General features: G+C 43.8%; 1 long non-coding RNA gene across 3 annotated transcripts in view; it reads left to right on the top strand.

Annotated features, from left to right (window-relative positions):
* LOC146426924 (uncharacterized) overlaps positions 1-25292 on the top strand; it is a 62118-nt gene that overhangs the window by 25042 nt on the left and 11784 nt on the right. The window contains exons 4-5 of one of the 3 annotated variants that reach the window (XR_014856594.1): positions 12020-12100; positions 13395-13978. The exons of the other annotated variants lie outside the window; for them this stretch is intronic. This is a non-coding gene — a long non-coding RNA (uncharacterized LOC146426924). Of the gene's footprint in view, positions 1-12019; positions 12101-13394; positions 13979-25292 lie in introns of those variants that run through there. 3 annotated transcript variants of the gene reach the window in all.

Raw genomic sequence — 25292 nt, 5'->3', positions numbered from 1 at the left:
CTGCCAGAGCTCCAGAAGAGCTTGGACAGCACTCCCAGGGATGCGCAGGGTGGGATCATTGGGTGTCTGTTGATCTCTGCGGTTCTCCTCCCGCTCCGGGGATTCCCAAATTCCAGGAGGATTCCGCAGTTCTGCTCCGTTCCGCGGGCTGCAGCGCCCTCTGCTGGCGGCGGCAGCGCACTGCGCCCGGCGCGGGTTGGTTTCATCGCTCGCAAGCACCGAGCGCTCTCGTTCTCTTTGCTCTGCTCCTCCCTCAGAATCAACGGCGCTACAGCCCTGCGGCTCCCCAGAGTAATATTTGTGATTTCCCGGTTTGCGATTGATCAAGGGGTTTATGGGGAAAAGCACAAAGGTGATCAATGTTTTTATTTCATAGACTGTAAGTGGAACAAATATCAATATCGTTGAGGAAAGAAGAGAGGAATAATATTTTTGTCAGTAGGATTATTAGGTTGTGAAGGAGGCATTTTCTTGGTAGACAATTCAAAGCATTATTCCTTGAGCTGCTCTAGTTAGTCCTGTTTGCTGGGAAAAGTGAGATTTCCATCTTGAACATGTCCAGTTTCAAAATCCAAGGATTTTATTGCTTTTTATATTAAAGACCCTTCTGTAATCTAAGTGTCCTCTCCGCCTGAGGTGCTTAGATGACACAAGCATGTGGATATTTGTAACAGACTTCAAGTCTGGCAATTCATTTTCAGTTAGATTTACAATTATGCAGATCCTGGGGCAAAAACTATTTGGTTTTGGCTATTTTCTGATTGCAGATCATACTAGGAAACTTTTCAGGGAGGTGTTATCCAGCTGTAGCTCTAGGTGTTCAGATACTGCTAAACACATGGAATTATTTTTGCTTGTAGTGACAGATGGATAAGAAACTGTCCTTGCTTGAGCAAGTGCTGTTTAATTTCAATTGCTAGAAGAAAGCCTCAGTTATTATTGCTATAAATATAATCCTTAAACTGACGTGAGAATTAAAATATTTAAAAATGTGTTTGTACAGGCGTGAATTTTGCCATTCTCCTTCCAGGTCTGACCTACCCTTCCTCTGTTTTTCAATCTTCCAAATGGTTCTCTGGTAACCCATTGACCTTTGAGATATCAGGAGAACACAATATTGTTTTTTCTTTCCAGTGTTTGGCTGTTTCTTAAGTGGTTTATAATTCCAGTTTTATGCTTTTTGAACAGCAACACTCCTATGAGTGTTTCTTAGCACTGCAGAGGATTGTTCAGATTTCATAGAATTATAGAATAAAATTATAGAATAGTTTTTGTTGGGTGGGACCTTAAAGATCATCCAGTTCCACCCCCTGCCATGGGCAGGGACACCTTCCACTGTCCCAGGTTGCTCCAAGCCCTGTCCAGCCTGGCCTTGGACACTGCCAGGGATCCAGGGGCAGTCACAGCTTCTCTGAACAACCTGTGCCAGGGCTTCCCCACCCTGACAGGGAGGAATTCCTTCCCAATATCCCATCTAACCCTGCCCTCTGGCAGTTTAAAGCCATTCTCCCCTGTCCTATCTGCTTCCTGTTTCTCAGCTGTTTCTCTGCATGATAAGCTCAGATTCCCTGTTCAAGGTCCAAAATAGGACTTTAGAGAAACATCAGCCAGAGAATGAGGAGGAACTTTCTTGACAAAAATAATCTTATTCACTGACTTTAAATATTTAATTTACGTGGAACTACAACTGATTTTAAATTCCAAGCAAACAGCCCAAAACCCAAACTGGACTCCCATTCTTCCAGGGACAATGAAACTTGCATCATACCTTTGGCATCTGTGTTGCTGTTTCCATTTCCAATGAGTAATTGCTGGAATTCTGGGCCTGGCAACACTGTCTCTGTCTCTGAATTCAGCTCAGGAATTGCTCCCTGGAATACAAAGGAGGTCAGAAGGGACTGTGCTTCTCCAACTGTCTGGGCAAATCGTCTGCTCCTTTGTTTCCTTCTATGCTTTTAGATTTTTTTTCAGTATATTTACTTGCTTTGCATCAGGCACTTGCATGCTGGCTCAGTCTGTAAAGCTCATATGGAGCTGTTGAGAACTGGTTGGATGCCCTGACAACTGCACTGGCCTGGTTTTCTTTTTTCAAGAGTGTTCAGAATTTACTGTGCTTCAAATCCCAGCCAGTCTCTGAAAGCTGCTTCTCAGAGAATGCATTGCAAGGGTGTAAAATCCCAGAATTCTGTAAACTACTTGATTTCTACAGCAAGCACCATCCAGATATTATTTCTAGGATTACCCCTTGAAGGCCTAAATGGAAAGGAAGAGAGAAGAACATTGAGTTTTCTCTGCTGTTGTGTCCCAACAAGCCATTCCCAGTCCCAGTTTGGCATTTGGAGTCCCCTCCCAGCTCTCCACCAAACAAATAAGGGGGATTCATCCAATTCCCAGTTATATCCTCTCTGCAGATTCCTTCTTCTCTTGGTCCTTGTTTCTCTCTACTCAGGTAGATGTGAGCTGCACAATCTCACTTGGATTCAGCAGCTCTTCCTGCTGAGTTCCTCTGCAAGGTGCAGGTGAGAGGTCCTTGGTAGTTCTCCAGATGCTCATCCTGTGTGTTATTTTGGTGGGCAGGAACAGAGGATGATCTGCTTTGCAGGCTCTTCTAATAGCCACAGCATGCACAGCCTCTCAGATGTGAGTGTTCCAGGGGAAAATTCCCTCAAAATCTTCCCTTGTCAAGGGAAAGAAGCTTCCATATCATACTTCTGCCCCACCTGCAGAGCTGCCTCCAGCACAGGAAGGACATGGAGCTGCTGGAGCAAGTCCAGAGGCCACCAGGATGATCAGAGGGATGGAGCAGCTCTGCTGGGAGAAAAGGCTGAGAGAATTGGGGTTGTTCAGACTGGGAAAGAGAAGCTTCAGGGTGATCTAATTGTGGCTTTCCAGGACTGAAGAGCTGGACAAGGAAGATGGAGAAAGACAAGGTCCTGGAGGGACAGACAAGGGGGAATGGCTTTCTACTGCCAGAGGGCAGGGATAGATAGGATATTGGGAAGAAACCCTGTGAGGGTGGGCAGGCCCTGGCACAGGGTGCTCAGAGAAGCTGTGGCTGCCCCTGGATCCCTGGAAGTGTCCAAGACCAGGCTGGACAGGGCTTGGAGCAACCTGGGATAGTGGAAGGTGTCCCTGTCCATGGCAGGGGTGGAACAGGATGATCTTTAAGGTCCTTTCCCACCCAAACCATTCTGGGATTCTGTGCTGTGTAGCAGGAGCTGGAGTTGGTGTCCATGGGAAGAGCCTCTTTTACCCATAGCAATATCCAGTTCTCAGCAGTGGAGTTTCCTTGACCAAAACTCAGAACTGCCAGAGAGGAACCTTTATCCCTGGTTCATGTTGCCCCTGGACATGAAGTAGACTTTGAAAAAGCAACTTTAGTTGTTTCTGCTCCCTGTTAAGCAGTAGCACATTCTGGGCAGTTGACGTTGATATATCCATGAACCATCTCTGATAAAATGTAATGAATGCTCATGAAATGTTTTAATTTGGCTTCATTTCCCTGGAAGGATTAGAAAAGTAAGGAGATGCTTTGTTTCCCAGGAAACCTGGCCTAGAAGATAATAACATGATCTGTCAAACTGCAAAAAACACTAAGGAAAAACAGGTTATCAAAACTCTTGCTCAAGTTTAATTAGAAGGAATTCTTCTGCTATGTGTGATGGCTGAGGTCTTTTTGAGCTAATCTGGCTGTTTGGGTCAGCATGGAAAATGAGGAATGGAACTGATTCCATGATGAGTCACAGGGGGTCTGGGACAGCTGGACAGGGATTTATTCATTTGGCCCAGGCCAAAGAGTCTCCGCTGTGGATTACAGCGGGAGCAGCTCCCAGGAGAACGAGGTCCCTCTTGCACGTGGACTTTTCTCCTGTGTTTATAGCCTTCCCAGTGAGAAGGGCTGACATTCTAACCCTCATTCTCACAGACTGAACACCTCAAGGTACTGCCAGTGCTCCCTGCTCTCAATGCCCAGTGAGAGAGGAAAAGGCTGTTTTCCCAGAAGCTTTGTGTGTTCATTGCCTCTGGGCTCAGGAGGCTTCCTCAGATCCAGGGTGCATCACACAACCAGTGTGGAGTGGAGATTTTCTCTAGAGATTGGGCCACTGGAGAGATCCCAGAACTGTAAGTTCTTGAGTCTTGTCCTAGCTCAGCCCTGTGGTTTACTCCCATATAATCTTTGTTCTCTTTAGGGAATTAAAATCTAATACATATAAAAGGGTCTAAGAGTGACTTATTTCATAGTGCTCTGGGACTGTTTATTGCAGAAAGCCTATTAAAAAGCTCTGCTAATCTCTGAGCTGTATTCCATCATCTTTTCCAACCTTAACCATTCTATGAGCTAGGGGAGGCTGTGCAGCTCTGCCCTTAGCCCGGAAAGTAGCAACAGCAGAAACCCAGGGTGATATACAGACTCCAAACCTCTCCAGCCATCCCAGGAGTACCCCTGGGGCAACCCCCTGGGCACATGGAATTTCGTGCAGTCAGCACGGAGGTCCCAAAGGCCCTGACTCACAATCTGCAGCACAGGAGGGAACATGCTGTTGTTGCTGCTGCTGCTGCTGCTGCCTTGACTTGAAATTTGTTTGAGCCAAATGGGAAAAGGAAACTGCTCCAAAGGGCAGTGGAAAAAAAGAAAGTTGCTCAAATTCAAAGCTTATGCCTCAGGATCAAGGAAGTTTACTAGACAGGTTTTAAACTGCGCATTTCTGTGGTCCTTCAAAAATGCATCCCGGCTGGAATGTGAAATCAGAGAAGTGAGTGCTGAAACGTGCCACGTCCCCTGTGCCTCTCCCTTGACTGACAAGGGGACAGGGGTGATTTGTAACACCAGGAGAAATACCAGTTCCGCCAGTGAGGTCTGGCAGTCAGGTCAGCTGCTGGGGAGGGAGGATGCAGTGCTGGGTGTGCTCCCTCCGGCAGAGCCTGGCTGCAGTTCAGAGCTGCCTCCAGCTGGCAGGAGATGGAGATTTCACTGACAGCAGGGGCTGAGTGGCACTCGAAGGGTTTGCATCTTGTTGTGATGGTGGAGGGGTAGCCAGCAGACAGCAGAAATCCTTAAAGAGGAGTGGCTGCTTTCACAAAACTGCTTTGAGCTGGGAGTTGATGGAGGTTTAGGCATTTTTTCAAGTTTCAGTACAAGGACAGCAGCAGCAGATGATGTATGAGCTGTAGCAGGTGCTCAGTATCACAGAGAAATACTCCCTGAAACCTAAGGCAAAGGGAAATCTGGATATGTTTATGGCCTTTAAGGATATAAATTTGTTTGTTTGGTTAAACAGAAGAAAACAAGGGAACTGAAGAAGCCTAGTAAGCCTATTTTTTCTCCTTTCCATCAAGAAAGGCAGCTTTTAAAACAAAGAGACAAATAATATTTTGGAGTTAAAAAGCTTCAGCATTATTAACATTTGGTTATTGTTATATTTGGGGCACCACCACTCTGCCTGCTCTACCCTTACTATGAAATGTGGTTTTCTCTTGGCACAGGAAAACTCTGCCTGTGTTGTATCAGAAGAATATTTGGACACAGCATTTAGTTATCTGAGAGAAGTTTTGGGTTCTGTTCAAAGAAATCATCAGTCCAACATGTTTACAATAAATGATTTTGTTAATTTTTTGGGAAGATTTCTCTGCTATTTAATCTGTCCTGCAGGCTACAGGATTGCAAGAGCTCCACTCAAGTTAGACTGGCAGCAGCAGAGCTTTCCTCCTCCACCTCCTCCTCACTCCAGGAGTAAATTACTTTGCTGGGCTGCACACTGCATTTAATAGTTTTAACTCAGCTTCCTTAGTGCTGGGGGAATTTTGGGGTCCAGAGTCTTGGCATTGTTTAAATGTAAAAATATCCCTGCAGGATGAGCTGTTGCTCAGGACAGAATCTCAGTCAATCACTGAGGAGTCCAAAGAGTTTTTCTGAATTTTACCCTGAGTTACTCCTTTGCAAGGACAAAATAGAAGGGGAAGATTCAAAATGAACTTTGCTGTGTGAATGGTTCCTTCTCAAATAAATAGAAACTCTGCTGAGTTTTTCATCTTCCATGGAAATTTGCTAGAAAGCAGAGGAACTCAGGAGAAGAGGAACTTTTAAAAATTATGTATCCAAAGCTATTCTTGTGCTATTTATACAAAGCCTTTTCATCTGTAACTGCATGTTAGAGAGGTACAAAATGTCCTTCCAGAGCAAATGTACTCAGACTAATTCAGACATATTTGGCAGCTCATAAAGGTGTTTAACTGTTCATGGATCAGGGTAGAAGAGTCAAGTACTTTTGATTTTAAGACTGAAATCAGATACTAATAGTGACTGATGTTTATCTCAAGAACCTGCCACTAAGACCAAAATGTCTATTTTCATGCTAAGTCAAATCAGCCCGTGTCTAAAATCATGATTTATTGTATCTTAACTACATAAAACTCCTCTGAGTTTTATAACCCTCCTCCCCTTCCCCAATTCCTATTAACCCCTGTAAGAAACACTCATCAGGACTGTTAAAATATCTGCAGTGTGGAAGAATATTTGCAAGTGTGGAAAGGAAAATCATGACAGTACCAGGACACAATTCCTGTTTCACAGGGATCCCTATTCTAATCATGATAGAATCTCATTTTCTCTCCCATTCACAAGTGCTGCTTTTCTGCTTCTGGCTGGAACATTTGAAGGAAATATATTGATGTGATGGTGGTGTGATAGTGTTTGGGTACAAGAAGAGAAAATTTCCATCGGGGAGAGCTGATCTGAGCACAGCTGCTGCTGCTGCTTGGGAAGTTGCCAGTGTTTTAAATAGCCTCCTACATTTTCCCAGGTCTAAGGAGTAATAGAAAAGGCTGTTAAGAGTGGAGTTGGATTAAGTGTTTAGGGAAAATTGGGGGAAAGGTATTGGAGTTTTCATGCCTAGCTGTGAAGTGCAGAGGGGAATTGGAGAGACTCATTTCCAGTGCTCCAGTCTGTGGAACATGAGCCAAAGGACAGGACTCTTCCTTTGAAATCATCCCACAGCTCAGCCTGTCCTTATTTCCATTATTATTACTCTAAATTTTCTTTCTTCTGTTCTTCTTAAAACAAACATCACTGGATTCCAGCAGGCCAATACTAGGAATGTGCTCCTCCTATCGCTACCCTTCCATTCCCAAGCTGTTTCCTTTAGCATTTCTGGCAGCTGCCAATAAATGCTAAATTGGTACTACCAAGTACCACATTGGTACTACCAGAACACTTATTTATTTCTCTGGCATTTCTTTCAAGTCAGCTCAGAGAATTTCACTCCTCTGGGAACTGAAACAATATCAGTCCCCAGGCTGTGCTCTTCCCATTTCCACCTCCAGTCTGGAAAAAACAAACCCATTTGGTGCCTGAGTCTGTTCACTCACATGGTGTGCACACGACTGGAGCTAAATCAGAATTAGCTAAAACAGGAAGCTTATTTCAAAGCCTGTGCAGCCCAGCCAGGAAAGCTTCCAGAAACATGTGCTCTGAGATGATCTCAGCACGTTCATTATTCAGGCTGTGAATAGCTTTAAAAGGGCCAAATTTCTTCGGGTTGAATCAGCTAGGAAAGTAAATCAAATGGAGAAGGCAGAATGGCTTGAGCGGTTCAGGAAATGTTTGTTGGAGCCACTAAATATGTTTGTTGGAGGAAGAAAAATAAAATCAACTTTGATAAATATATATTAAAAGTTTGGGCTTATAAGAAACTGGGAATGTAAATAGAAGTACCATTTTTTTTTCTAGAATGGTGATGCTCTAAACCCTTTTATATCAAGAGAAACAATCCAACAACAGCAACATTCCACAAGCAGATATAATGGTCATGAAAATTCCAGATATGTTGAGTATATTTTGCTGTTTTGGGGGTAAAGTGAAAGTAGCCATAACTATCATTCAGCAATTTCATAAAAAAATCACAATCACCATCAATTTTGCAGTCAACCTGTTTTTCACAGTGGCTTAAGCCATGAAAGAAATATATACGAAGTTCTATGGACCTATAGAAATGCTTCAAACCAAAGACAAACCCTCTCATTTCACACCAAAAACTTGGGAAAAGCATGGGCTGGATGTCCTGAAACCACACTAGAGGGCACTTGAGCTGCTTCTCCCCAGTAGGTAAAGGTCAGGGTAGGAGGATGGTTATCCAGGAGCAGCAAGTGCTGAACTGAAAATGGGAATTATCAGGATTTATCAGGATCAGGTTGGCAGAACAATCAGTGATTTCCCCTAACAGCCTAATGTAGGGCAGTAGGTGTGAATTTCCAGTCTAAATTTTGCTTTGTAGGTACTGTGAGTGATTAGGAGGAAATGGTGTTGATTGATTGAACAAAAAATTGTTGATTGATTGCAATAGTGTTTTGCCTTTGTACATGGATCAGCCACAGAAATGTGGGATATTTTGGGAGTTCCAAAGAAAATCCAGTCTGAAGCAGAACAAATGTCTGGAGAGCTGAGCTGCTCTTTGGAGTTTGCTCCCACTCTACTGATGTTGCTCCAGTTCTGTTCTCTCCCCATTTGGGATGTGGTGCCCTAAAATGATTGATTTTGTGGGAATGGAACCAACAGCACTTGACAGCCTTTCTGTAAAGTGTCCTTAATAAATACTGAACATTAGAAGGATAGTGCAGGCCTCACTGCTTTTAGAGGTTTGGTTAAAAAAATTAAAATGCAGATCTGGTTCCCAGTGTGGAAAATACACACAGAAGTTTGAGTGTGTTTAGCTGGAGAAAAGGAGGCTCAGCAGGGGAAGAGGCCTCAAGCTGTGCCAGGGGAAGTTTACATTGGATATTGGGGAAAATTTCTTCACTGAAATAGTGATCAGACACTAGACAGCTGCCCAGGGCAGTGGTGGAATCACCATCCCTGGAAGTGTTCAGAAGTCATGTGGATGTGGCACTTGGGGATGTGGGCTTGTGGTGAACATGGCAGTGCTGGGAGAATGGTTGGACTTGATAATCTTAAAAGGCTTTTCCAACTGAATAAATGATTCTCTGATCTCTCAGGGATCAAGGCCTCCCTACCTTTGCTGCTGGCCCCACGTTTCAAGGTCCTGGAGCCCAGCCCTGGCAGAGGAGCTCCTGGGCACCTTCTCTGCCTGTGCAGAGCCTGGCAGGCTCAGGTGCTGCTGCACAGCACCACTGACCATTCATTTCCTGCAGGTGACCATAATGTGTTTGTAAAACAAACTCTGCTCAAGAACTGGTTGTCTCTGAAGAAGGACACACTTGAGTGGCTGAGTTTGAATCAATTCTCCTTTTGCCCTGACAGCCACAACCAAACTCCAACTCACAGCAGCTTCACTCAGTCATCACTGAAACGAAGCTATGAGCTGCAATTAAATTTCTGGGCAATTTACACACTTTCTGTTAAGTCAGGTGAAGAACTGGATTCTTTGTGTGTCCTGTGGAAGACCCATTTTTTGTGGATTGCACTCCCCCAGTCACAGGGAATTGCTGGTTAGTTTTGTGACCTTTCTGTCTGAGTTTGCTGTTCCTCAGCCTCTCATCTTTTCCTTTCCTGAGACCTCACCTGCAGCAACTCTTCAGAAACTAAGTTGAATTGCTGACCTACCACTTGTGGCTTTCAGAATGAGTTTCCTCATGAACACCCAGGCATCTGGGGGTTTTCCTGCTGCCAGCAGTGAGGTGGGACACGTTTGTTGACAGGCTGACACGTGCAGCACGTCCTTGCAGCAAGGACAAGCTGTGTGGAGAGGAAAAACCCTTGTGAGAGCTGGCTGAGGGCTGCTGGACAAGCCCTCACAGGATCCAGGAGCCACCTCAGACCTCCCTGCATTCCATTCACATGCCAGGTGTGCTCTTTTGATCTGGCTCCAGCAGCAGGGAAGCAAGGAGTGAAGCAGGAGCAATTCCATCCATGTTCCCATGGGTGAGGAGAAGGGGACAATGTCTCAATGTCCCGTGGCAGATGCTGGGTTTGCTTTTTGGAGTATTATTGGGTTATGCTCGGAACCTGTTAATGAGATCAGTGCAAAACCTGAGTGGGTTAGAGTGGATGGAAACACAGATCTGTTTTTTACTACTGACATGTTGATCTAATCTTGCCATACTTTCCATGGATATCCTGGATATCCATGGCATAAGAGCACCACTAGAAACACTGAGCACCCAAATCCTTCCATTTTTATCACTTTTGTAAAGCTCCTCTTTGAAGTATCTTGAAGGGGATTTTTTGCAGTTGAGTTATAATCAGAATTTAGAGCACATGGATAATAAAAGGAGTTCTACTGTAGTACCCTCCTGGATGATTCCAGTGCTGTGTACAGGGGAACACCAAAAGGAGAATAAATGTCTCTCTAAAAGGAGAAAATCCTTTAAAACTGAGTAGATTTTACCTCTCTAGGGAGAGTTTTCTGTGCCTGGAATAAGAAGAAATTCCTTTCCTTCTGCTGAATGGAGGTTTTTTGCAAATATATTTTGTTGTGGGTCTTTTAATTAATTTTATGTTGAGGTTTTTTAAGCAAATACCATGACTTGAAGTTTTTGGTGAACTCCCTCCTTCCTTAGTGTTTTTGGGTGGAAGAGAGAACACAAGTGAAAGTTCAGTGAACTTCTGGGGCTAATGATTTTGTTCTTTATCTTAAATTAGATTGTTCCCATGACAATCCTTCAGTTAATTGCACTTAAACCACTTAATACCACAGTTTCTTCTGGGCTTCCTGTGCTGCATGTGTGGCCTGACAGGAGCTTTCTTAGCAAAACAGCTGAGATTGCATCAGAGAGGCTCAGAATATGGAAAGGGAAAGAGAAGTGAGGAAGAAGAACAGAACAATGGACAATGACTGTGAGTCTGACCCAAACTGCTGGGATGCACATGGAGCTGGGGGTTGATTTGGGCAGAAAGGAAGGAATTAGAGCAAAAGCTTCTCCCCTGGGTTTAAAGCTCTTGGTAAAACCTCCAGTTGCTGAGGTCAAACATGGAGGAGATGACTGTGTAGAGATTTAGGATGTCTGGAACTATCAACTTTCCAATTAAATTACAAAACAGTGCTCTGAATGTGGAAAAACATGCAGGAGGAAAGCCTATGTGATGTCATATGACTTGACTGGACAAGAGGTAAATTAAAAAAATTGTGCATGGGCAGAGTTGGCAGAAGATCTGGACTCAAAATTTTGACCTGTTAGTGAAAAAGCAGCATTTCAGATTTTAGATGTGGAGTTGTTTCTCTAAACTGCATTGCTGAAGAAAACAAGAGAAATGTGAGCAAAGATCTGTGAGAAGTTTCTGGGAAATCTGTATTTTTCCTTGGGTGTTTTTGGTAAAATAATCTGCACCAGTTCCTAAAACTCATGAGGTGAAGCTGTGGGATAAATGACAACTAATGTGATGGCAAATATTTTCTTTTACATAACCTGGATAATGTAATGGGAACTCTGTCAGGAATTTATAAATGACAACAAAACTGTAAAATACTGCCAGAATGGGGGAGGACAGAACTGGAATTATAAATGACAGATTGGGAAGAACCTCTAAAAGAGTAGCTGATAATCATATCATGGATTTGTGTAGAAATAATCATCATCACAGGGGCAGCTTTGGGAGCAAACGGCAGGTAAGGTCTGCAGTGAGGAAGCTGGGAAATGCTGCGAGCTGAGCAGAAAATGCTGCAGGGAAGGAGGCAACCCCTGGTTAGTGGGGACAATTCACAGTTTGTGGATGACAACCACAGTCAGCACTCACAGCCCCTCTGGGCTCTCCCCAGGAAAGGTGGGGACCACTAGGGGACAACCCAGACCAACTTTCAGCTCTCTGATCCTCCTCTGAGCTGTAAACATGAGATCATTCCAGGATATCTCCTGCATATGTCCTACATATGGCTCAAGTCTTTACTGTGAACTCTGCAGATACAGCAAAGAATATTATAAAAGCACAGCCCAGATGAGGTGGTATCAGAATGGAGGAAAAAAAGCTTAGAATGCAGGAAAAAAATCCAAGTGACAAAAGCTGGATGAATCTGGAAACTTGCTCCTTCACAGCTTTGTGATTAGAATCCTGCTTTCTGCCTTTCTTTAGCTGTCCTGATTGATTGCTCAGAAATGTGGGAAATCCAAAGCCATTTCCCTGATTCTTAGTAGTTGAATGCCTGCGGGCCAGGTAGGTAACTTCTCATGGATGCTTGTGGAAGGTGGTGATTCAGGATGCCTTGGCAAATTCCTGCTGCTGTTCCAAAGATGGTGGAAATCACAGCATTTTGGGTGCCTCTGATGTTGGCCTATATGTGGCTTTGTTTGGTGACTTTCACAGGTCCTTGAGAATGAAGCACTTCTGGAATTGAGGTGCTGTGGGAGGATCACCATTCCCAAATCCCCAGTTTGTCTTCCCACCCACATCTCTGCTGGGTGTCTGTGCCTGTTGTGTGTCCCAGTCATGCCCTGTTGCAAACACTTGGAGAGAACACAGATTTATTCTGCCTCAGGATGTTTTAAAGCTTCTAAGGTAAAGATGATTCTTTTAACGGTGAAAATGGAACCATCCACCAACCTGAGGACTGCCAGTTTCTCTTGATCATGCCCAGGGACATGGATAGATCAGATGTTAGAAAGATCCTTCCCTGTGAGGGTAGGGATGCCCTGGCACAGAGTGCCCAGAGAAGCTGTGGCTGCCCCTGGATCCCTGGAAGTGTCCAAGGACAGACTGGACAGGGCTTGGAGCAGCCTGGGATAGTGGAAGGTGTCCCTGCCAGAGCAGGGGGTGGAACTGGATAAGCTTTAAGGTCTCTTCCAACCAAAACTATTCAGTGGTTCTACAATTTACAACCCCATCAAAACAATAACAACATTTGAATTTTTTTTTTCTGAGCAGTAACTTCAGCGTCAGTTTTTGGTGGCTGCAGTGAATTCTGGGCTGAGTTCAGACATCATGGTGCTCTTGTTCCTGTGTTACTGGTGAGATGTTCACCAGCATCAAATGTGTATTGAGTCCTGTCTGCTAAACCTGGCACTTTGCAGCTTCCCTATAAATGCCACTTTGCATAGCAAATATTGTTCAATCACTATCATCTGTCTTGCAGCTTTTGTTTCTTCCAGGATAACAAACCCCTCCTCTGTTTGCAAGAGTTTTTGCTCTTTCCAAGAGTTGCAAACTATTTACTGAGGATACAGCCCCAGTAAAAAGAACCATACGGCTGAATTAAGCTCCTCCAAGGAGGAATATGGCTGGAAGCAGCTCAGGTCTCTGCACTGAGCTGTTAAAGCTGAGCTTCCAAGTTTCTAATCAAAAGCTGAAACCAGATGGAAGTAAAATGTGAGGAATAATATGAAAAATATGTTGCAGAGAAGATCAAATGGAAGAAAGAAAATGAAAATGTTCTCAATTGACTGCAGGGTTCCTTCAGAAGCAGCTTTGGAGGAGTCACCTCATTCATGCTACACCTTTTTTTTGTCCCTAGGTGCACCCAGGGGAAGCCAAGTGGAGCCTGTGGAGCTGGGGCTTTGCCACAGTGCCAGCACTGAATAGCTCAGGTTTTCTGTGTTACTAAATCAGATTTAGGAACCTAATGGGTTTTCTGTGATCTCCAAAAGTTCTCCCTGCAGGATCGAGCTGAAAGGACAATAATTGAAGGTGTCTGCTCTGCAGGTAAAATTCTGTTCTCATTTCTTAATTGGAGGCAGTAGGATGACTCTGTGAAGAGCAAGAGTTAGAAAGACCTGAAACCTCCTGATCTGAAGATCCAACAGTTCAAGAAGAAGGGAAAATAATGAAATCACTCTGACAAGCAAGATGTGTCCTTATTCAGAGAACAGGAATACCATTCTTTCCTTCTTTGGGGAATACATGAGCAGAAAAATGAACCCAGAGACAATAACATAAGGGTGTTGTCAAAGTATTCCAAAAAATAACTGAGACTTGTGCAGATGCCAAGTCTAACTTTGGCTGATTCTCTTTTTTAGGAATGTTGTAGAGCAATTTTCTGAATTCTATTAATATAACAAGCAAACAGACTTTGGATGCTCTGGATCTACATTGTGGGAAGTAAAGGTGATTTCTTAGAGATTTTAGAGAGGCCAAGAGCCTGTGTGCTTTTGAAATATGAACTTAAATGTTATTTATAGATGAAAAGATGGTGAAAAGTTAAGGGAGGGGAAAGAGGGATGCAAGGCCTATGGAATATGCTGATAATGGTACATGCAGCCCATGATGAGGGATGAGTACAACGATAAATTCTGTATATTCCTGCCATGGCAGGGAGGATGGAGATGAGTAGTCTGTCCTTTACCTTCTGTAGCGCTTTGCCTCCTGCCACAGCAGCTTTGTTTGAATGTACATTGCTGTGTCCTGCAAAATTCAGATGGGACTGAAGTGCTGACCTCTTTCCACCACTGCAGTGCATTTGTCTTTCCCAGCTAGGGTTTCCCAGACTCCTGGTAACTCTGGTGTGTCCTCAAGTTCCTTGCAGGGCTGACAGTTTGGGTGGTGAGGTTACAGGAGGCTGAAATGTTTGTTTGAATCCTTGCTCATTCCCAGCTCCCTCAGTGTCTTACATTTGTAAAGGAAGAAGCTAAATAGAGGTACAGATACTTTTACAGTAATATCAAAATTCTGTTGAGGTCCTAAAAGGAGCTGCTTTTGACAAGGTTCAGAAAGTTTGAGGGTTTGCTGCTGTTGGCTCAGAGGTCCTCTATTTCTTATCTCTGCTTTTTTCCTATTTTCTTTTCCCACTCTGATAAAATGAACCAAGAACCTTGAAGTTTTCCCCCTCTTTCGTGGACCAGACTGTCCCAAAGGCACCCCAATTCCCAGAGTCCCAGGTTGAGAGCAGTGAGCTCAGCTTTGCTCTCTTACTGCTCCAAACCACCCCTCAGCTGGAGCCTGAGCCTCTCTGCAGTGCCAATTAACAGAGAAGCACCATCGTCTTCTGCTGCTTCATCACACTGGGAAAATAAATAAAAGAAATTTCACTATGACCTCTGGCTTAGAAAGGAAGGCAATTTAAGCACTAAGAATAAACACAAAGTGAAGGACATACAGTTGAAGTACTACTCAGTCATTCCTGCATATTCTGTTTATCTTTTGCTGTTGATTGGACTCTGCTTGACAAAGGATCTTCTGTGCCTTCACAGCAAAGATGTGAATGAAAGTAACAGGAAATTAAGAATAACAACAAATTAGTTATTGTAATGTTACCTGTCATCAGTGGCAGACAAGAAGCTGTCTCCAGATGATTTCAATTTCACACATCTTCTGTCTTCTAAACAGCTTTAGGTAATATTCCAGCAATCAAAGAGGGTAAGAAAAGCTGAATAACGGTGTCACCTGAGTCAGGAAATCTATTCCTAAGCATGCTGTCACAATATGACTGCAGGAATGCAGGTTAAATGAACTTCTAACAATGTGTGTGTCAGATTTACAGACATAATTCACCATTTCTGTGTTGTGTGGATGTGTGCACATGATAACTGCTAACTCAGAGCAATCTGCTGGAGCAGTGAGGAACAAAAATTGATAAAACTCACTCAAAGGGGCTAAAAAGGCAAAGCTATGCAGGTTGCACAATCTTCATTCAAAGGGAAGGCAAAGGCAGAAATGCCTTTGAGAGGAGAAATGTTTTGAATGAGAATCATTACAACTCCACTGCCTGGAGTGGAATCTGCAAGCTGAACGAGTCCAAACAACTCTCATAGAAGAAGAAAGGAGAAACCAGTAGGAAGGAGGAAAAAAAAACCCCAAGCACCTGTTAGGAAATGTTGCTCCAAATGACTTAATGAGAAGAAATGAGTAGGGGCTTAAGTTTTTAAGGCCTCAGAGGCTGGTTAAGCTCTGCCTGCTGCAGCACAGTGGAGGTGCTAAGACCATTTTCCTGCTTCCAATTTCATGCTGCATTTGCACTTTGCAGCTCTCAGTCCTGATGTGCTTATCTCTCCTGCTAGATCACTGAATGGGGAGTAGTCTTTAGCTAAATATTTCCTAAAGACTTCCTGAAATCTAATGGGTCAGGAGAGAGTGTTTGAAGAGAGGGTTGAGTAATACCTTCCTTTTCTGATCTCCCTGTGGACCTCCTTCCTTTTTCTGGTTTCCATTTCGTGACAGTTGAGAAGTACAGAGCTGAACCAAATGGTTGGTGTTAGAAATCACAGTGGTTCGGGTTGAGAGGGACCTTAAAGCTCATCCAGCTCCAACCCCAACACCTTCCACTATCCCAGGTTGCTCCAACCCGGCCTTGGACACTTCCAGGGATCCAGGGGCAGTCACAGCTTCTCTGGGAAATCCAATCCAGGGCCTCACAATCCTCACAGAGAGGAAGATGAACGTGGCTGCACATCTGCTGGATGCTCCATTTTTTTTCCTCCCTGTGAACAGACAAAACCCTCCAAGGCTCACCCACAGCAGGCCATTTCTCCAGGCCTGGCTGTAACCTTGCCTTCTGTCCTAGGCAAACCACAGACACATCTCTCAGAAGTGTTCTCTGGTGCAGGACTTTGTCTAAACATTTTCCCACTGGATCTAATCCAGTCTGGGATCTCAACTGTCGTGAGAATGCAGCAAATCATTCTGGGAAGTATCTAATTTTGCCCCTATTGGTCAAAGCAATGTTTATGCACAGCCAGAGCCACATGACGGAGGAGAGGGTACTCTTGAACCCTGTTAGTAATGAGTACTAAAAAAATACCAGAGCTCCCAAGTTTTTGTATGAGTAAATGGCAAAACTACTGTTTCCTAGTTTGAACAACCTCTGATTTGAACATCACTGGAAAAAAGCCAGGAAAGCAACTGGAGTCAGCCCAGAAACATTTTTTATCCTTGTAGCTGCTTTATTTAATCAAACAAACAAACAAAACCCCTCAATAAACCAAGGAAAAAACCTTTTCAAAAATGTACTTTTACTTTGAAAGAGAATTTCAGCGCTTTATAGTGATGTTTGAGACGTGATACCTACCTGGAGACTGCCAGGGAAATGTGAAACATAAAATAAATGCCATAAGTGCATGTGAGTTTGCTCATTTTCAGTCCTGCCTCAGATAAATAAATAACTGAATAAATAAAACATTGTTCAGTTCCTCTATAGGAACTTCCTCACATCTCCAAGGTGTCTGGAAAGGCCCAGCCTTGCAGAGAGGTCTCTTTAGCCATTTTGCAGTGGAGGGATTGCAGAGCTCTCACACATCCGGGGCCAATGGCCAAGAAATTGAATATTTCCATGGGTTGCTCTGAACCCTCTGCAGGTCAGGTTTATCTCCAGCTCTAACTGATGCTTGAGTTGAAAAACAGAGCATTTAATACACACCTGAGGGAAAGAGCTGAGGCAGCTGGATGGCAGGGAAGAGAGAAGCATCCTGGCAGGAGCACTGGGGCTGTTGCAGCCTGTTGTGCAGGAGCTCTGCAGGGTAAAATGTGTTTGTTCCCCCATCAGAATCAACTAAAACTGGCCAGGGTGCTCCTGCCTCCAGCTGCCATTTCACTTCAGGCTATTGACAGAGAAGATCCTCTGGGGAAGGAATAAAAATAGGTTTGAAGGTTCAGACTGATGGAACACCCACCCTGTGCATGGTCATCTGCTTGGGGGGGAAGTCACAGCGTCTTCTGGGTGACAATTTGAGAAACAAACAGGCAGCAAAATGGGAAATGAATGAGTATGGCATGAGATGCAAAGCAGGCAAGTATTGTGAAAAGCAGGAAAAATAGAATTAGAGATGCTGCTGTGGAGGAGCATTTTAAAAATAATATTAATAAGCGAGATCCTGAGCACAAAAAAAATAGTCTGTGAAAGTAAAAGAGAAATAAGAATGGGATGGAGATAATTGGCTAAATCAAAACAGAAACTGGGCAATGCTGAGAAAGTGACAGTGTGAAATGTTTGTTGAATCACCCCTGATGCTCAAACACGAGATCCTGTTACAACTGGTTAACACAAACCCAGGGCTGGCTGATGGATGGGAAGATAAGTGCTGTATACTCTGTCTGAAGAATGATGGGTTGTTATGAACATTAGGAATAAACTATTACCATCAACATCATTATTCAGCCCAGTGCTGAAGGAGCCAGAGCAGATCCAGTTTGCAAAAATCTCATCATTAATTTGATTCTCCCTGTTTGCCCTCGCATGGCTTTGATGTTCCGAGGTTGGTGTTTAAGCCTTGCTGCAGATGACAGCTGTATTGGGAGTTATTAATCACCAAATGAATCATCTGTTCACTCACATTAGACAATGTCTAAGCAGTTTGATAAAACTGAAGGTGATCTGAGTTTGGGGAAGATGAGATAAATAATTTTATTTTTTCAATTTGCCCCAAATCCATTGTAGATAAGATAATCTGTATCTTAACTTCTCCAAATAAATGTCTGGTTATTTTTAAACAAATCAGAAAATTAGGACCTGTAGTATCTTCAATACATTGGTGAAATAGAAGCAATTCAGTATTTCAAGTTCAAATTTGAAGGGAGTTTTTAAGTTGGTTATATTTGAGCTGCTGGGGACCACATCTTCCAATTTCAGAAAGAAAAATCTCATGATGTAACTTAATTGGATGGTTTTAATCTGACAAAGAGTAGGTTTAGATCAGATGCTAGGGAGAAATTCTTCCCTGTGAGGGTGGTGAGGGGCTGGAATGGATTTTCCAGAGAAGCTGTGGCTGCCCCTGGATCCCTGGAAGTGTCCAAGGCCAGGCTGGACAGGCTAGGAGCAACCTGGGATAGTGGAAGGTGTTCCTGCCATGGCAGGGGGTGGAATAGGATGAGCCTTAAGGTCCTTCCAACCCAAACCATTCCATGGTTCTGTGACTGTATGAAAATGGAGCATTTGTCAGCAGTGCTGAGCTGATACAGAATCTGCACCTCCTGGAATATGTGGCCTTAATTTTCCCAGTTCCACTCTCCTGCCTGTGCTGGCTGTGGAAATTACAATCAGACTAACTGATTCCACTCAGGACCAGCAAAAAGCCTTTAACTTTCCCCAGAGCTTTATTGCCACAGTTCTCCTGGCTCTGAGTGTTCTCTTACTGCAGCTGCATGAAAACTCCAACAGAAGGTTGTCGAGAGCAAGTAAACCAAATGTTTATTATTTTTTCTCTTTCCTATGTCAGCAATTAGTCACTAATTGTATCAATCCCATCAATGCATAATGAGCTGCATTCTGTGGAGGTCACTGCACTGACGTGGCCAGGGTGGAGCAAGAAGATGTTGTCTGTCATACGTGGCTGTTCTGCATCAGCTCATGGCCCTGTGGCAAAAGGTTTTCCTGCAGCTCAGTGACACAGTTGTGTGGCAATGCTAACCCTGTAGCTGGCAGAGGACTGCAGGATCTGCCTGCTGGTGGCTGCTGCTGCTGCCTGGCTGCTCTGGCTGCTCTGGGCTCACAGCTCACTGCAGTCACACAGCTCACAAGTTGTTTGCTTCAGCCTAACAATAACCCTGGCCGAGTTTGTTGTCTTTGGCTTCAGGGATCTGCTTTGGGAGTGCACTTTGAAAGGGAACTTCAAGAACTCTTGACTTTCTAGAACGAGAGAACTGGGCTTCCATCATTGCCCAGTAAACAGTCCCAGTTTAGAACAGCACTTTCCCATTAGATACTACTTTTCCTGTGCTACTAATTATCCAAATTTATAGATATGATTCCAAAATCTGTCTCCTTGTCTATTCTGATTTATAGTCTTAGGAAGTTAATGGAGGACAAGGAACTTTTCACACAATTTGCATGCTGGTCACCTTCACTTCTTCATTTTAGCTCATTACAGCTGTTCCAATTCAGAATATTTTTAACAAAGCCTCCAGTTTTGCTGTTTGCTAAACAATATTTGTGGCTAAAAATTTCTTACAATTGTTGTCAGTGATGTAAAAGCTCTTGAAAAATTGGTGCAAAATCTGTCTACTTTGTTTTTTACTACCTTAACAGGAGAATGTTCTTCATGGCTTTCTGAAAAGTATTCTGAACCTTGTGTGTGAAAACAGAATAAAAACTCATTGTTTGCATTTATAGGTTTGATATAGTGGACATTGTCTGGCAAACTGAACACACTCTTCTGTTATTTCACTGTTGAGCAGCTCCTTCCTATGTCCAGCATATTCCACCCCAATAAAAATGTCATCTCAGGGTGTCTAAAGGCTTGGAATGCTCATGTTTTCAGAAATTTGGGTTCCAGTCTCTGTGAACAGCCTAGAACCAAAGCAGTCCTTTGCAGCTGGTGACATGAACACTTTTCCCTTCCCTTTCCTTACTGTGCATCATCAATCCAAAAAGAAAACAAACAGAGCTTGAATGTTACTGCAACAGATCAAACTGAATTCTGGAATGAATGCTCAGTTTAGCTCCTAAATCAGACAAGCCCTGTTCTAATTAGAACCTGTAATAAAAGGCTTGTTATTTATTGCTTAATAGAGCTGTCACCGGGGAGCTGGGGTTGTGCACACTCCTTCCTTCCTGCCACAGCTAAACTTGTTCTCAGAGTTGGAACTCCTTGCAGTAGAATTGGAATGTAACCAAATCCAATGATTCAAGAGGAAAAAGGGAAACGGAACAAAATCCCCAGAGGATACATCTGATCAGTAACAACAGCAGATGTGTTTTGCACAGAGGTGCCACGAGCAATCTGTGTTCATCTGAGGCTAAAGGTGTTACCTGGGCTGAGGTTATTGCAGAGCTCCCAGCTGGGTGAGTCACCCCGCACCGATCACGGTCAGATCACAACCCCGAGGGCAAGATCTTGCTAAATGCCTGACAGGGACCACTGTGTGCGCTGGATTATGGAAATAGAGGCAACGATAAAAAAAAGAGGCAGTCCATGAGTCAGTGCACTCAGTACAGGCTTGCCTTTTCCAGGCAGAAGGAGCTCCACGCAGGCACCCAAGCTGAGCACCACTGCTGCGGTTTGTGCTGGAACTGGCTGGCAATATTCTATTTAAAAGCCATGTGTGCCTAAGCAATGCTTCAAAAGAAAAAGCCATTTGCATTTAAAGCAGAAATCCGTTTTACTGATTTAAACAGGAGCAATTTCGAGTTGTTGCTTTTTTTTCTTTTGGTGTAAAGCGAGAAAAATTTGGCCTCCAGAACAGTTGGTCAGAAACACAACAGAAGAACCTCTTACTCCATCCCAGCCACTTTATTTGTCAGACTGTTGAAGTAAAACCAGTCATTGCAGGCTCAGTTATCACTGGGAGGATAAGGACTAAATATTTTGTCTGGTAATTTGAGGCCAGTGCCTGGAATCTGCTGTAAAATTGGGCACATAGCAAAGAGGAGATTCTCTGTTCCTCTTTAACACCAACCAAACCAAAGAACATCCATTTTTTTAATGAGATATTGGTTCTGTCACGATTCCCTTCTGCTGTCTAAAACCAATAGATGCTGTCTCCTGGTCAGATTAGAAGCTGGATAGTTCTGTCTTGTGTTTTCTTAATTTCAGCCCTGTGCCCAGAAGTTCTGCTGGACCGTTTATGTATTAAACTGCTGTATAGTGGTTATTCCATATTTTGTTCTGCTTTGGGCTACATTCAGTGTTCCTCAGATTTTGCTAATTCCTTTTCACGTCCTAAAGCAGCTTGGTTGAAGGATGATACTGAAGTGTCAATGTGCAATCCTTGATGGTTTTACTGACCAAGGGATTCAGGGTTGCCTGTCAGGTCCAATGATTTGTATCAGGCTGGAGATGCCATTTCAGAACATTGTAGGCACAGAGACACAACTTCTCCAGAGCAGAGAATTCCTCAGGAAAACCGACTGAGAAAAGTGAAAACGCAACACACAGTGATTCCAAACCCTGCAAGTAAATTCTCCGAGTGGTTGTAATTGCTCTCATGAAAGGTGTTGCTTACTAAGGAAGAGCTGGCAAGGGTGTGGCTGCTCTTTAATCGTGTTTGAACAAGGGATTAGAGTGGAGCAGCAGTGTCATGTTAGGGATGAAAGGAACTGGGAGAAAGCACGACTGTTATGTAAACCATCTCTTCTCTGTCAATGTCAACATCTCCTGTCTGTATTGCAGCTGAAGTGCAAATAATCACCCAGGCCCGACGCGGTGCAGCCTGGTTGCAGGTGTAGGCGTTGGAATGGCTTTGTGGCATTCCAGGCTCTTGGCATCCACTCGGCAGCAGCAATGACTGAGCAACCTGGGAGCTTTCAGACGTGTTGTTGCCACCTCCCGCACCCCCCTCAACAAAAAGCCCCACCAAACTAATAACAGCAGTGATGAGAGGATGAGTTCCATGCTGGGGGATGGAAGCTGATTATGATCCATCTCTCTAGAGATTGATCTGTTTTCCTCCAGGCGAAAGTTAACCTTCACTCCTGAGTCAGACCCGCTGAGCAGGAGTGAAATTGTGGGTGTCAGGCGTGTGGCATTAGGCCAAAGGTGAAACCAAATTGATCTGATTTACTTTTGAAATATAAGGCCCTTGCTTTTCTTTCCTTGGAGTCTAAAGAGAATTTCAAATTCTTGTAATAGTGACTGTGCAATTCTTCCAGTAAAACTGCTTCATAGCAGTTACTTGAGTTGATCTTATTTTAGATGAAGTAGCTTTCCTTTTTCTTACCCATGATTGTGTTCAGTCCTTATATTTAGAAGTAGGGCTTTAAGAAGAAATGCAGGCACTTCATCTTTAGGGAAGCAGTTGGTTATCATGCTTATATATATAATTAAAACTGGTAGACTTCTTAAATAGTTAGAAGAGAATTCAGCACATAGTGAGTAGCATTTGTTTCCAAAGCAGTGGAAAAGCTGTGGGTACCAGAGGCACTCTTGGGAAATGCAGAGTGCTGTGAGTGAGCAGTTAATGTTGAACAAAGTTGGTCTGTAGAGATCCTTCTTCACAGGTTTGTCACTTCTTGTCACCTTCCACAAAAAGCTGAACAGGGCAACAGGTCCATTCTCCATGCTAAACTCCAGTCTTACCTCATCATACAGATTCTAACGCAGCTATCACAAATGAAGTAACTTATCCCAGGATGGATGGTCCTGTCACTCCTTGGCTACAGGAGAACCAAAGCAGAAGAAGCTGATTTTGGTGCTGGCAGCATTTTGGCAGCATGAGTTGAGCTGTGATCGCCTGGCCCTTCAGTCCCTCACCCTTTCTCTGGCAGTAGTGGGTGAGGTTTGAGCACCTGAGATCTTGCTCAGAACCCAGCAAGTTCTTGCAGAGCAGCTGAATCCTGAAATGGTTTTCTTCTTCTTTTAAAGTCACACCAACAAACAGATTTCCCCCTCTGCTCTGCTGTGTGACCTCTTGGTGTGATCTGTAATTGGCATCAGTCTGTGGAAGGAATGGCAGCTCCCAAGATTCCTTAATTATCATGGAATCCCAGACTGGTTTGGGATGGAAGGAACCTTTAGGATCATTTTGTTCCACCCCCTGCCATGACAGGGACACCTCCCACTGTCCCAGGTTGCTCCAAGCTCTGTCCAACCTGGCCTGGGACACTTCCAGGGATCCAGGGGCAGCCACAGCTTCTCTGGGCACCCTGTGCCAGAGCTTTACCATCCTCACAGGGAGGAATTCCTTCCCAATATTCCATTTGAATCTACCTCCCTTCAGTTTAAAGCCATTCCTCCTTGTCCTATCACCAAGTGTCCTTATCAAAAGTCCTTCTCCAGCTTTCCTGAGGAAGAAAGGCATCACTCTCAGGGCTTTTGAAGAAATGCCAAGTCTTACACATGTTTGGAATTACCAAAGGCCTTCAGAAGACACTTTCAATTGCAATTCTCTTATGTCAGTGGTAAAATAACGTCAGTGTCCATAAACCTGGGAGTCCTGAATGAGCAGCAGCTCCATTTTTCTGCAGTCCCATTGTGTCAGGTCTGGAAAACAGTTCTACAGCAATTTGTTACTGTGCTCCATGGCTTTAAATATGGAATTGGAGCACACCCTGCTCCAATTCCATATTTTTCCCTTTGCCTCCGAACATGGTGTGTCCCTGATGTCCCTCCATCCCTCCTGTGAGGATGATAGGGAGGTGGCTGTCCCTGCTCCTGGGTTCTGCTGCTGTCAGGGCATCTGGACCCTCTGTGATTGCACTCAAAGCACCCTGAGCCTTCCTTGTCTGCCCCTGCTCCAGAACAAGTCGTTATTTGGAGGATCAGGACAGTCAGGAGTCTGCCTTCTCCTCAACCTTTCAGATAAGTGATTATTCACAAAAATATTGCAAGTACATTGTTCTGGAGAGAGCCAAACATTCCCACTGGGCCATTGCTGCCCCATACCATAAAAACTTACCAGAGAGGGGTTAAAAGCAGCACAGCAGTGATGGTCAGGACTGGTGTCTGTGCCTTCCATGTCACCCAGACTGGCACTGCCCCACCAGGAAGCACCTCCTGCCTGGGCTGGGTCAATCCCACTAGCACTGCTCTACCCCAGCACGTTTTCTCTGGAGATTTGCTGTCCTGCTGTGCTGCTTACGTGGAGAAAGCAAACGTCAGCTCTGCTTTTTGCATTAAAGCGAGAGCCGTGCAGGAGGGAAGGCGAGGGTGGCTGTGCCCTCGAGGATTTGGAAGGGACCACGCTGCAAAACCTTGATGGTATTTGTTTTGAAACAGTTTCTGCAATGGAGAACAGCTGCTCTTCCAAGGGAAACAACGAGAGGATCTGCAGCTTTTGGAGTGTGCAGTGAAACGCCCAGCACAGGCCTGGGGCTCCGCTGGGTATTTCGATTTTGGGAGGTCGATGTCCCCAACACGCAGAAATTTTGAGCACAGGGTTATTTTGGGTCCTTGCTAAAATATAGCCTCAGTGGTTTCTTTTAATTTTTTTTTTAATATTTATTTTTTGATTTTATTCTGTCGTGCACGAAAAGACTTGCTCTTATGGCAGGTCCCCATTACCAGAATACTGGCTTGAGAAAATGATCAAATTTGGGTTCTAAGGCATGTGAACTTTTTTATTTTATATTACTATATTGACATTTGTAATACCATCACTTTAATACAGCTCTGAAGTAATGAGCTGTAAAATACCATTTTAACACAAAAATACACACTTTGGGATTCTACTCTTGTGCAGACAAACGTTCCAAAATAATTCAGAATGGATTGTTATTGCAATGAAAATAGTTTGGCAATTTCAAAATACGGACTAAAGGTCTTGCTTAGAAATTGATCTGGCAGCAATGAGGAACTAGTGTTTCTACCAGGACTTCAGGACTAAGATGATTAATTATATATTATTAATATCTGAATGGATAATTAGTAACACTGGGAGCAAGTTTAGAAAATTTTTTTTGGTCTCTTGGTTGGACAAAGAAATTTGGGCCAAAAAATTTCAGTTTAAAATAAACCTACAATAAACTGGCAGGTTTTCTGAGGTAAATTTTGTTGTGGAAGAGAGGAATATGTGTGAAAACTGTGTGGAAAATATTTTCTCTTTGCACAAA

Source organism: Lichenostomus cassidix, chromosome 26 (genome assembly GCF_008360975.1).
Source record: "Lichenostomus cassidix isolate B80296 chromosome 26, HeHo_3.0, whole genome shotgun sequence".
Taxonomy (NCBI): Eukaryota; Metazoa; Chordata; class Aves; order Passeriformes; family Meliphagidae; genus Lichenostomus; species Lichenostomus cassidix.
This window is presented reverse-complemented; position numbering and strand designations above follow the sequence as displayed.